The following is a 12,407-nucleotide window of genomic DNA, read 5'->3' as shown; positions in this document are numbered from 1 at the left end:
AAGGAGGCTTAGGAGGCTTGGAAACATTAGGGACTCCTACGCTTACCTGTTCTGAAAGCTTTGTGTCTGTGTTTATTTCTCTAGAACATAACACTATTCTATGCTCGGCTTGCTGGAGGCAATTTAGCAACAGAATTTACCTAACTGCAGTTTTGGCTTGATCTAATTTTAGGTAATTGCCCGTCTTTTCAGAGCTCATTTCTCTAGTGATTCTGTTGGCTCTGGATTATCGCACAGCACCATTTACTCCCAGGATCTGCTGCTCTTGGGCAAGAAAAAGAACAGTTCAATTTCCTTCACCGTGAAATGTAAATTAATGTGTAAAATAAGGAATTGACGCTAGTCATAAAAGGCAGCCACAAACAGGTGGTGAATGAAAAAAAAAAAACCCAGAATGTGTAAGTCAATAAGAGATTTCGTAAATGAAAGCAAACACCGGCTCTCTGGCAGCTGGATGGCTAAGAGGAGTCTACCTCAACTAGGATGAGGCCAGCTGTGTTCACCCAATACTGTGTGGCATCGTCCAAAAGGCTGCACTTTCCTAGAGTTGGCTTTCCTTACAACTTTATAAGAAAGTCAGTCCCTGCAAATAAAGGGAATTCAGGCTGGGCAAGGTGGTGCCAGCCACCATCTCAGCACTCAGGAGGTTGAGGCAGATGAATCCTCAGCTGCTGAGTGACCTTAAGGCCAGTTTGGACTACAGGAGACAGTGGGTCAGAGAAGAAGTTGGCCAGATGTATAGCAAAACCTTTTTAGCTAAGTACAAATGCTTTGCATCAAATAACAAAGTATCAAGTGCCAAGAGCGTACCTTTGAGATGTCATGAAAACTGGTAAACCAAACCACATCTATAATCCACCCAGGGGGCTCACAGGACCTGGCCTTCTTACCTGGAACAATTATTTCCTTGCTTCAATGTAGTTTTCTGAGGGCCACATTTGCAAGAAGACAGAGAGACTTGAAACTTCTAAGAATAGCTTCCTGTATGAGTCCAGATCATTCTTTTTTTTTTTTTAATGGCTCTTTTCAGTTTATTTGTGTGAAGGAGTTACTTTAGTCCAAGTTTAAAGCTGACCCCAGGGCTGGAGAGATGGAGATGGCTCAGCGGTTAAGAGCACTGACTGCTCTTCTGAAGGTCCTGAGATCAAATCCCAGCAACCACATGGTGGCTCACAACCATCTGTAATGGGGTTTGACTCCCTCTTCTGGTGCATCTGAAGACAGCTACAGAGTACTCACATATAATAAATAAATAAATCCTAAAAAAAAAAGTGGACCCTAAATGATTACATTATACAAGCTCTGAGGTTTTTAAACTTGTGACAAGGGACAGAAGGGAAATTTTACTCATCACAAGGAAATCCCCACTTAAGCTTCAGAGAGCACTTAAAACCCATGAGCCGTCAGCTGATCGTCCGTAGCCAGTCCGATCTCTAGCAGGAACTGGCATGTGTCCTTGTGCTGGTCACCCTGGAGCGAATTACTTCTCCATGTTCTGGATGCCCAATTACAGTGCCATTGCAGGCTAATTTCTTCTTAAACACCTTCACTAGTTTCTCTTTATCGTAATCATCAGTGATCCCTTAGATAGTTGTAAGGGTCTTCCTGCTGTTTCTCTGTTGAATTCTTAGGTGGATATAATCCTCAGTGCCAGCAGGAAGCAGGTCATCTCGCTTGTTAGCATCAGCAAAGGGGTCGAAAGAATAGAGGTTCTGGAGAGTGGACATACGATATGATTCCTTTTCCTTGGTGGAAATGGCGTGTGGAAGGAGGAAGAAGGCAGGCGGGGAGGGGGAGACCACGGAGCATCGGGTTGTGAGGGGGTGAGGGGGCTGGTAAATCCTCATCATCTTTTTTTTTTTTAATCTCTTAACTTCGTTTATTACTTCTAATGTCACAGGAGAAACTGGACAGTAATAAAAGCCATTGAGCAAACACACAGACAGAAATCCCCTGACTCCTTCTTCCCTAGGTTCAGGAGATCTTGAGGTCTTCCGAGTTTCGCCGAGGGGAGTGGCTTCTGAACAGAGGGTGCTCTCTGCGTAGGTGGTTCCTGTACAGGGCTTTCCTGTGACCGGCTGGATAACTCTGCCGACTTTGAAGATGATCACAGCCAGGTCGTGTTTCACATGCTTTGATCGTGAGACAAGCAAAGCTCTGTGGAGCACCATGTCCCCGACGCTGCACTGCTGAAGGGCATCGTGAGCCAAGTAGGTTTTCCGCTTATTAAAGTCCTTTAGTAAGTAGGGATCCCAAACAAGTCTGCTCGCTCTTACTTTAGCAGTTTTTATCATTGCTCTACCAATCACCTTTCCTCAGCCCATTTGGCATGGAGGGATGAACGGACTATTGACATTTTGTGTCCGTGAGCACCTCTGGAGTCTACCACTCGGACCAAGACTTCTGCTTCCTCATCTTAAGTCTCCTCTCAGTCCTTTCATCCGCTGCCACCTCCTCCCTTGCTCCTCTTCCTCACCTCTCCCCCTTACTGTGATAGAGCTCATGGGGTCAAGGCTGTGGGGAGCTGGGAAGACTTGGGATTGGGGCACACACAGAGAGCTCAGGGCCAGCCATCGTGTCAGTGGCAGCATACTCTGGGAGTGGCAAGAAACCTGTACAGGCTCCTTCTGTGCCCACATCTTGTCACTGTGTCCCAGTCTTAGGCATCTGAGTTCTAGCCTGTTGCTATGGGCAGCCTCCTGTGAGTATCCCACCACCGACCTGGCCAGTGTCGTAAGGGCTGCTTTGTATCAGGAAGGGGTGTGTGTGTGGTGGGGTGTGCAGCCACATAAAGCATCTCCTGCAGGAGGACCTATTTGAGGACTGCCTGAGAGATGAAGGATTGCTGGTGCAGACAATGCCAGCCAATCAAGGACTGCTGTTCAGAAGAGGTGCTTTCTTGGGACCAATGGGGCACTGATGGAGGGTATTAGAGGAGCTCGCAGTGGTCTTCAGAGAGCTTGCTGGGAGTCCAGGGCACAGGCAACACTGCTTGCTCTTAAGTTATTGAAAACTCAGGGCTGGAGAGATGGCTCAGCCATTAAGAGCACTGACTGATCTTCCAAAGGTCCTGAGCTCAATTCCCAGCAACCACATGGTGGCTCACAGCCATCTGTAATGGGATCCATCCAATGCCCTCTCTTATGTGTCTGAAGACAGCTACAATATACTCACATAAAATAAATAAATGAAACTAAAAAATTTTATTGAAAATTCTTTATTGAGATTTTTATTTTTCCAAATGAATTTATATGTCTGTGGGGGTGCCCCTCAGTGTGTGTCAAGGTCAGAGGACAATTTGTGGGAGTTGGCTCGCTTCTTCTATGATGTGGGTTCCAAGATTGAAACTCAGGTTGTCAAGCCTGGTAGCAAGTGCTTCTATCCTCTGGCCATCTTTCCAGTCTGGTTTTTGCTTTTGCTTTAAGGAGCAGTTTTTGGTTTACAGAAAAAAACTACCTCTTCAGGTATCTGCCCAAGACCAAGTTCTCAGCACAAGGGGAACTTATTTGCCCCAGAGAGACAATGATCAGGGTCTAAGAGACAAAGTCAGGAAACAGAGGACCAGGGGGAAGGTGACTGGAACAGGGGAGAGGGAGGAGTAGTATCCGTCCTGGAGGGGGGCAAAGGACTGACTGCCTCTGGATAGAAAGGAAACAAACATGGCCCAGAGGAAAAAGGTGGTTTATAAAGGTTAAAAGGGAAAACCCATCTTAGGATGAGGTGTTTTTGGACATGTTAATTAGATGAGGCAAAGGGGGTTTTTGGTTGCTGGACTTCAACACTTTGATGACTGGGCCTTGGTAGTCAGCATCAGGAGGAGGAAGTGGCCAAATAAGAGACTAGACCTTGGGGGCTAGCTTTAGGAATGGTTTTTAACAAATTTTTTGTTTGTTTGTTTGGTTTTTTTTTTTAGCAAGGTGGGGTGTGGGGTGGGGGGAGGTATGGGGGGGAAGGGCAAAGCCTGCCAAAGTCATGTTTGCCGTGCTCAAGCTGCCCAGAGTCCCTTCACAACCAGCATTCATTCCCAGCTGCCCTCTTGTCTGTTACAGTCTCTCTCTTGTTAGCATCTTGTGTAAGTGTCATGTTCCTCACGGTGGATGAACACGTTCCTTTTGTTTTAAATTTTGAGACTTTGCTTTTATTTTATGTGTGTAAGCGGTTGCCTGAATATATGTCTGTGCACCACATGCATACATACAAATACTGGCAGAGGCCACACATAGAGACTGGGCAACAAATGATGCCGGCTAGCTTTCTTTTGACTTAACCATTTTCCAGTTTCCTTTTGGGCCCCGAAACAGGAATTCTTCATTCCAAGTCAGCAGGAAGAAATTATAAGAAGACCATCATCCCAGTCCCTTAAGTTGGGCTGGATGGATTTGGTCATTCTATGAGTTTTAGATATGTTGTCATTCTCTCAGGAGACATGGCCCTTCTCAACCAGATTCGTTTAGAAGGTTTGTGGCCATGCATGAGGTAACTCTGTGCACCCTCAAAGTGCCAACAGGCAAACCTCAGCCCCTGTATTGGCATGTGTTGTAGCTCCTTTCTCTGTGCTGCATCATGGAACAAGAGGAAACCTGGAGATCACACCGTCAATCCATTCCTTATCACATTAAATGCACAGACTGTGTTTTATCAAACTGTGTTGGGCCTTTATCTAGAGATATTTATGTTAAACTTAGACAGCCTCCATATATTTTACTGCCTGTTAATGTTACTGGCTCCAACCCTGGTATAAAGGCTTTGCAGAGGGCTACTTTGGCTCTCAAGAGATCTAAAAGATTTGTTGTAGTCTTGATACTGGGAATCATAGCTTTAATAGGTGTGATTTTCTAGTTTTTGCCTTATCTACTACATTCTTTATTAAAGAGATTCACACAGCACATCATACAGATCAATTATCCAAGAATGTGTCAATAGCACTCATTATCCAGGAGGATATTGACAGGGGACTCCAGGACAGGCTTGCTGCTCTAGAGGAAGCAGTTCTATTTATGGGAAATCAATTTCAAAACATTAAGGTCAGACTCTCAGTGCAATGTCATTCATTGTTCCATTGGGTGTGTGAAACCCCCTTGGAGTACAATACCTCTGAACATGACTGGTCTAAAATTCAGTCTCATTTAAAGGAGCTTTAAAACAATTCTAATTTGGGTTTGGATATGAACGCCTTACATCATAAGTTCATGGATATTAGTAACTCTAGAGTGGGTCCACTTCTATTGAAGAATTGTCTGCAGCTTCTGCCTCTACTATGCATGAGTTCACTTCTTCATTTTCTTGGATGACTTTGCTGATAAATGGAGGAATCACAGTTGGTTTATTTCTTACTGGTTTTGTTTCATCTTTGAGTCTGCATCAAACAAGTCAAGTGCTCAATAAAGTCACTCCTGGTCAAAGTTCACACTCTTGAATTGAAACAGTAAGGGAGAAATTTTATTCCATAGACATGAAAGGGACATGGTTCCTGCCCGTGGAGCAGAGCCTGGGATGTGGACTCCACGAGTGCTGATGATTGCTGTAGTGTAAGGCTTGTTTGCATAACAATGTATATATTTTTCATGTTCCAGGGAATATTCTCTCCCTGCCAAGGTTAATGACTCCATGATAATTACAAACAGCATGAGCCAGGAAGTGAGAATGTGTCTAATATTCCTCAGCAAATTGGTAACACTGTGCCATTTAGGACAGCCCTTAAGGCTGTGGGAAAGAACTCTGAAAACATGAGTTCAAGAATATAGAGACAGGATTTCTCAACTATGCAAAAAATAAGGATGTGATATGAATTGTATGAGGGCTTCAGGGACATGAAAGAACAGAGGCAGCTGCACTAATTAGTCAGTAGAAGGAAAGGAATAGGAAGAAAAAACCAAGGCTCATGGTGCAAAAAACAAAGGAGCAACAGGAAGTGAGGGAGAGATGATTTCAAGATGGGATACCATCCAGCTAGGCTTATTGTTTGTGTTTATAAAGGCAGGCAGATCTCTGTCTACAGAGCAAGTTCCAGGATAGCTAGGTATAGGCATTAAAGGAATTGGAAAACAGAAAACTAACTTTCTCACATAAAAATATCCTCTATGTCTACATTTGGGAACCTCCAATGCTGTGCCCAGTGAACTGCATAGGACTTGATATGTTAAAAAAAAAGTGTACTTGCTTTCTTTTTCTAAGAATCAAGGGGCTAAGCTCATAAGGGAACCTGGGATAAGTGATTGAATTGGTATGCAAATAAAAGACTGTGTATTGTTCTGCTGGAGCTGAACAACCTAGAGGGTGGCAGTCCCAGCTGGCTTCCTGTCTTTAGGTTCTCCATGGTTCCATTCCAGATCTCTTCCTTGTTTCTAGATGTTCCTGCTTTACATTCACCCAGCGGAAAGAACAGGCATGATCCCCTCTGACAACTGCTTGGGTACCACTAGACCATCAAACCCAACTATATCATTCCATACGCTTCTTTTCTTCAACTGTCTTCTCCATTCGGTGCTCTTTCTAGGGTGGCAGCTATTTTGTTTGGCGGGGTTTTAGGTTTTGGTTGTTGTTATTATTTTTTAAAGGCTGTCTCTCACGGCAAAAAAAAAAAAAAAAAAAAAAAAAAAAGGCTGTGGAACTCATTACATAGACCAGGCTGGCCTCAAACTCAGAGATCAACTTGCCTCTGCCTCCCAAGTGCTGGGAGTAAAGGCTCAGACCTCCTTGTTGTAGTGGTTTGAATGAGAATGGCTCCCACAGGCTCATAAATTTGGGTACTTGGTCCCCATGTGATAAAACTGTTTGGGAAGGATTAGAAGGTGTGGCCTTGTTGGAGGGGGTCACTGAGGGGTAGACTGTGCGGTTTCAAAAGATTGAACCATTTTTATTGTGCCGTCTGCTTCTTGCTGTTTGTGGATCCAGATATGAACTCTCAGCTACAGTGCCATGCCTGCCTCCAGCTGCCATGTTCCCTGTCATGGATGCTAACCCTCTGAAACTGTAAGTTCCAAATATGCCATCTTTGGTCATGGTGTCTTACCACAGTGACAGAAAAACAACTAAGACAAAGGCCTATGCTATGCCTTGCCTGAGACCACTGGGCTTTCTCTCTTCTCTGTCCTACTCTTCTCTCACAAGTTTTTTTTTTTTTTTTCTCTTAAGGGCAGTAGCTCAATAAACTGCATGTACCTGTATCCCTGGAACCTCTGTCAAATCCATCTAAACATGCTATGGTTTTAATGTCTCTACTAACTCATGCTGAAAATTAATTGCTTTTGTAACAGTATTAAAAGGTAGTTGTTGTTGTTTTTTTTTTGTTGTTGTTGTTTTAACAACTGTCTCTCACTGTTTAATCTTTCCCAAAAGGTTTTATCACAAGGCCTCTGTCCTTAATGACTGGAGTGGGTTAGAAATTAGGGGGATGGGCCCCACTCTTCCTTACCCTCCCATTTCCTTGTTTTTCTGCCATTTATGCAGAACATGGAGACCCAGCATGGACACCTGAGACCTGTTCTGGGCCTCCCAGTTGCAAGAACAATGAGTCATATAAACTGTTGTTTATAAATTACCCAGCCTGTGGTAGATGATGACTGAAAAGGGACCAAGACACCTCACTTAGGTGTTTCCTGCATCCAAAGTCTCCAAAATAAGATAAACTCAATCTTAAGAATACCTGCCTTGTAAAACAACACTCTGATGAAGTTATACATCTTTCAAAGAGGAAGGATCCGAAGACTTAGACTATTTTAAATTAAGTAACCGTTTGTTTTTTGGCAAGGGACTGAACCTAGTGCATCATGCATGGTAGGCTAGGTGAGTGCACTACTCTATAGTCCATCTTCAGCCCTTAAACTAATTTTTAGTGGTGTGTGTGTGTGTTTGTATGAGTGTATGGTGGTTTGAATATGCTTGGCCCAGGGAGTGGTACTATTGGGAGGTGTGGTCTTGTAGGAGAAGTTATCACTGTGGGGGTGGGCTTTGACACCCTCCTCCTAGCTATGTAGAAGACAGTCTTCTGTTTGCTTTCAGAACAAGATGTACAACTCTCAGCTCCTCCTGCACGATGCCTGCCTGGATGTTGCCATGTTCCCACCTTGATGATAATGGACTCAACCTCTGAACCTGTAAGGCAGGCCCCAATTAAATGTTGTCCTTGTAAGAGTTGTCTTGGTCATGGTGTCTCTTCACAGCAATGGAAACCCTAAGACAAAAGTGTATGTGTGTGTGTCTGTTTTTCTGTGTGTGTGTGTGTGTGTGTGTATGCCTGTTTGTGTATCTGTGCATGTGTGTGTCTGTAGGTTTGTGTGAGTGTGTGTGTGTGTATGTGCATGCTCATGCGTGCGCACATCTGTTTGTGAGTTTGTATATGTGTCTATATGTACAGTCTGTGTTTGTTTATATGTATGCCTGTATGTGTGTCTGTATGTGTAGGTGTGAGTGTCTGTGCATGTGTGTCTGTGTGTCTGAATGTGTGTGTGAGTGTCTCAGAGTTTTTATGTGCTTTGTGTGTGTGTGTGTCTGTGTATATGCCTGTGTGTGCCTATGTATGTGTGTATGCATGTGTCTGTGTTTGTGTGTGTATGTATATGTGTGTCCGTGTGTCTGCATTTTGTGTCTGTGTATGTGTGTCTGTGTATGTGTGTGTATGCTTGTGTATAGGTAACATGGTGCATGTGGAAGTCAGAAATCATTCTCTTCTACCAAATGGGTCTCAGCGATCAGACAGGGGTCTTTAGATTTGATAGCAAGCGTCTTTACCCACTGAGCCATCTTCCCAGCCTCTCTTAAGAGTCCTGAGTAACAGAAGCTCTTAAAACTGGGCTGTCAGGAGGGTTCAGAGAGTCCCAGTATCTGCTTCAAGCATGATGGTCAGCATCCCTAGAACTCACATGAAAGAGGAAATGACTTTTGCAAGTTGATCTTTGATCTTATAAACCTGTGGATGGTACATGTGCTAACCACCCTGACACAGAGATATAATTTTAAAAATTAAAAAAAACTTAAGATCTCTGGCAAATTTTTGCCTCCAATCTTAACTGTTCTTACTAACTGGTGTGTTCCTTGCGGTCACCTTGCTCATGTAGACACATTTCTATTAGGGTACTGTGGAGCTCCAGCACACAAAACTGTTTGATTTCATGTTGAGTTCTGAAACTGTTAGTGGGAGACAAAAGCAAGCCGTCTCAGAAATTCTAAGTGCCTTTTGACCCACATAACAATAGCCTTGCTCTCTGGGGCACAGAGCAAGTGCCCACCTTCAAACTGCCAACTGTCAGAGAGGTCTGCTATGAGCTGTGCTTCTGTGAGCCTGTCGTGGCCTCCCTTCCTGCTGGTGATCCTGACTGGGACAGGGGAAGAAGGCTGGGACCCTGAGGCGTGGAGACAGGGGTGTTCTTCAGATTGCTCTTCAGAAGAGGCTTGCCCTCAGAAACCCAGACTCCATCAAGAAAGTAGTAGCAAAGTGAACCCCGCCATGTTGGACTTATGGGCCTCCCTCTAGGTCTCTGAGTACAGTTTCTCCATTACAATAAGCATAACTTTGATTTCTTTCACAAAGTGAAATCAAGTAGGCCACTGGGGCCTCTGGCAGCCTCCTGGTGTTTAATACTTGATGAAAGTATTAACTACACAAGGGGGCTGAGGGGAAAGAGAAGCATTGTCAAGCCTGCATGGTAATGGATGCTAATGGGAACTTAATGGTGCAGCCAGGGCTGGTCTCCTCTGCACTCTGGCCCATAACAAACCACAAGAAGTCCAGAGATGATAGCTCTGTGGTCCTTACAATTGTAAAAGAAGGCTTTCCAAAAGATCCAAAAGATATTTTTCTAATAACAGGGACCCTCTACTTTTAGCAAAGGCTGAACTGTTAAAATCCTGGGCATCATTCTAGATTCCTATAGCAAGGTATGGTTGCATGGGCACATATGCAAAGAGACACGGGCATTGGCTATCTATATAAAACCTCTTTACAGAAGTATTTATTATTTTTCAGCAGAGAGGAACTCACCTTCATTTAGACCACACAGAAATAACTTTGCTGCAGCTGCATGGGTAGTTCAGTGGTAGGACACTTGCCTAGTGTGCATAGGGCTCTGGACTTGATCCCTGTAAATATTTTCATGTATGCAAGTCTTCCAGTCTTTTTAATATGTTTGCTTATTTTTCAGCTTTTAAATATGTCTCTTTTTGAGACCGTCCCATTACATGGTATAATTGTTCTCAAACTTGGGATCTTGTCTTAGCCTCCTGAGTCCTGGGATTACAAAGTGTCTTAGTTAGGTTTTTACTGATGTGAATAGACACCATGACCAATACAAGTCTTATAAAGGACAACATTTAGTTGGGGCTGGCTTACAGGTTCAGAAGTTCAGTTCATTATCATCAAGCAGGGAACATGGCAGGATCCAGGCAGGCATGGTGCAGGAGGAGCTGAGAGTGCTACATCTTATCTGAAGGCTGATAAGAGAATACTGGCTTCCAGGCAGCTAGTATGAGGGACTTAAAGCCCATGACCACAGTGACACACCTATTCAAAGATGGCCACACCTCCAAAGAGTGCCACTCCCTGGACCAAGCATATTCACACCATAACACAAGGCTAGCACCTCCACGGCAAGCTTAAATTTTTTTGTCTAGGTTTTAACACACACAAAGGTCAGGATCTCACCTACCCAAACCCTCTTACATAATCACAGTACTATGCCCTCTGCAAAAAACAATCCCCATGGATGGCTCATTATAGTTGTATCTGTGAGCAGGAAATCCTGGTCTGCTCTCTGGTGGTCACAGTTTCTATCAAATTAGCTGTCATTAGCTGTGGTGGTGAGCTCAGGAAGCAGAGGTGGGCAGTTCTTTATGAATCTGAATTTAGCCTGGATATATATCATGCCAGGCAGATCAGGGCTACCCAATGAGATCCTAAGAAAGAAAAAATCGCCTTGATGAGATTAGAGACTGTAGCCTCCCAGGACCCAACACCCTGAACATATTAGCCGGTGTTCTGCCACTGTGCCATACTTCCAGCCCTGAAAACGTCTGAACAAAAGCTGTGGACAAAACGTGCGTGCTCTTTTATGATGTAGTTTTTCTTTTACCAATGCTATTTTAATCGCCTCTCGTGTTATTAGTCCTAATGCCTGAAGAATACCATCCAGTGGCCAGCCATGCCGCCATATTTATTCAGCAAATTCCTTTGCTGGACATTTGAGTGATACTCGAGATAGATTTCTTTCACACTCAAAAATATTCTTAAGAATAGAGCCTGAAAACTAGAATCATTATTCTTTCAGGTTATATATTTATAGAGATTAAAAGCCATCCAAACCATCTTTTGTGCCAGGAAGCATAAGGACAGGGAAAATGGAGAAGTCAGCGGTCTAGTTGGCCCCAGCATTAAGATGAGGAAGGAAAACAGCAGAGCCAGGGGGAGGAAAGTTAAGTTTAAACATCTTGTTTGGTGGCTGTGGAGGATGAGCAGATGCAGTGATATTAATTTTATAAGGTTATTATGCTTAAGAAAAACATGGCTGTGCTATGACCCCGTGGAAGGTTTTTATGGTTACCCTCCATTCTCCCAGGACCTTTGAGATTGAGTTGTCTATAAACATTCTACTCCCTAATTACTCCGAAGTGTTTTTCTTCTGGGGATTTGCATGCTTTGGGCCTTTCAGCCAATGCTCTGTAGCAGCCTCGCAGTCCTTGCAGGGTGGTGTAGAGCCTCGCAGTCCTTGCAGGGTGATAGTGTCTGGGGTTATGCTCCTTTTATCTTTGCTTCCCTTTGCAGATGCTATTTTATAAACTTTGGCTAGCATTTTGTCCCAGTGAAATTCATCTAGTGTTACTCAAACGTTTCAAGGAATCATAGTCAGAATTGTCCAAGAAAAAAATCCTGAATGCTGTAGTCATGAAAATCCAGAATATTGTATTAATTTAAAAATCCAGAATGTGCCTGGCGGTGGTGGCGCACGCCTTTAATCCCAGCACTCTGGGAGGCAGAGGCAGGCGGATTTCTGAGTTCGAGGCCAGCCTGCTCTACAGAGTGAGTTCCAGGACAGCCAGAGCTATACAGAGAAACCCTGTCTCAGGAAAAAAAAATCAAAAAAAAAAAATTCAGAATGCTGTATTCATAAAAAAATTCCAGCCAGGCAGTGGTGGCACATGCCTTTAATCCCAGCACTTGGGAGGCAGAGGCAGGCAGATTTCTGAGTTCTAGGCCAGCCTGGTCTAGTTCCAAGCCAGCCTGGAGTGAGTTTCAGGACAGCAAGGGTTATACAGAGAAACTCTGTCTCTAAAAAACAACAACAAAAATTCCAGAATGCTATATTCATAAAAATCTAGAATGCAGTATTCATGTCATCCTTAAGCACATGAATGACGCATCCTATCTATCTCTATCATACTCGGTGTATACCCATGGAATGGCAACATTCAACCTA

General features: G+C 43.8%; 2 pseudogenes; both read right to left on the bottom strand.

Moving 5' to 3' along the window:
* Positions 1 to 1,386: 1,386 nt before the first annotated feature.
* LOC127690534 (eukaryotic translation initiation factor 1-like) lies at positions 1,387 to 1,727 on the bottom strand (annotated as a pseudogene).
* Positions 1,728 to 1,894: 167 nt separating this feature from the next.
* Positions 1,895 to 2,356, bottom strand: LOC127691124 (28S ribosomal protein S17, mitochondrial-like; annotated as a pseudogene).
* Between the last annotated feature and the right edge of the window lie 10,051 nt (positions 2,357 to 12,407).

Source organism: Apodemus sylvaticus, chromosome 8 (genome assembly GCF_947179515.1).
Source record: "Apodemus sylvaticus chromosome 8, mApoSyl1.1, whole genome shotgun sequence".
NCBI classification, from domain to species: domain Eukaryota; kingdom Metazoa; phylum Chordata; class Mammalia; order Rodentia; family Muridae; genus Apodemus; species Apodemus sylvaticus.
Note: the sequence above shows the minus strand (reverse complement) of the source record. Positions and strands in the feature narration are given on the sequence as shown.